Raw genomic sequence first — 1,502 nt, 5'->3', positions numbered from 1 at the left:
GAGGGGAAACTGGGAAAGGAGAAATTTACATGTAAATAAAGAAAATATCTAAAATAAAAAAAAAAGTATCAGAGTAATTGAGGCTTCATAAAATGAATTGGGTATTATTCCTTCTGTTTCTATTTTGTGGAATAGTTTGAAGAGTATTGGTATTAGGTCTTCTTTGAAGGTCTTATACAATTCTGTACTAAACCCACCTGGTCCTGGGCTTCTGTTGGTTGGGAGACTATTAATGACTCCTTCTATTTCTCTAGTAGGTGTAGGACTGTTTAGATCATTTATCTGATCTTGATTTAACTTTGGTACCTGGTATCTGTCTAGAAAATTGTCCATTTCATTCAGATTTTCCAGTTTTGTTGAATATAGGCTTTTGTACTAGGATCTGATGATATTTTTTGGATTTCCTCAGTTTCTGTTGTTATGTTTCCATTTTGATTTCTGATTTTGTTGATTTGGATACTGTCTCTGTGCCTTATGTTTAGTTTGGCTCAAGGTTTATCTATCTTTTTTTACTTTTTCAAAGACCCAGTTCCTGGTTTGGTTGATTCTTTGTATAGTTCTTTTTGTTTCTACTCGGTTAATTTCAGCCATGAGTTTGATTATTCCCTGCCTTCTACTCCTCTTGGGTGTATTTGCTTCTTCTTGTTCTAGAGCTTTCAGATGTGCTTTCAAGCTGCTAGTGTATTTTCTCTCCAGCTTCTTTTTGGAGGCACTTAAAGTATGAGTTTTCCTCTTAGCACTGCTTTCATTATGTTTCATAAGTTTGTGTATATTGTGGTTTCATTTTCATTAAACTCTAATAAGTCTTTAGTCTCTTTCTTTATTTTTTCCTTGACCAAGTTGGCATTGATTAGAATGCTGTTCAGCTTCCATGTGTATATAGGCTTTCTATTGTTTATGTTGCTAATGAAAACCAGTCTTATTCTGTGGTGATCTGATAGGATGCATGGGATAATTTCAATCTTCTTACATATGTTGAGTTGTCTTTTGTGACCAATTAATTATATGGTTAATTTTGGTGAAGGTTCCGTGAGGTGCTGAGAAGAAGGTATATTCTTTTATTTTTGGATAAAATGTTCTATCTAAATGTTCTATCCAAATGGATATCTAAAATGTTCTATCCAAATGGATATCTGTTAAATCCATTTGGTTCATAACTTCTGTTAGTTTCACCATGTCCCTGTTAAGTTTCTGTTTCCATGATCTGTCTATTGCAAAGAGCGGGGTGTTGAAGACTCCCATCATTATTGTGTAAGGTGAAATATGTGCTTTGATCTTTAGCAAAGTTTCTCTTATGAACATGGGTGCCCCTGCATTTGGAGTATAGTTGTTCAGAATTGAGAGTTCATTTTGGTAGATTTACCTTTGATGAGTATGAAGTGTCTTTCTTTATCTTTTTGGATAACTTTAGGTTGAAAGTTGATTTTGTTCGATATTAAAATGGCTACTCCTAGCCAGACAGTGGTGGCGCACACCTTTAATCCCAGGACTTGGAAGGCAGA

This window comes from Mastomys coucha, chromosome X (assembly GCF_008632895.1).
Source record: "Mastomys coucha isolate ucsf_1 chromosome X, UCSF_Mcou_1, whole genome shotgun sequence".
NCBI classification, from domain to species: Eukaryota; Metazoa; Chordata; class Mammalia; order Rodentia; family Muridae; genus Mastomys; species Mastomys coucha.
Note: the sequence above shows the minus strand (reverse complement) of the source record.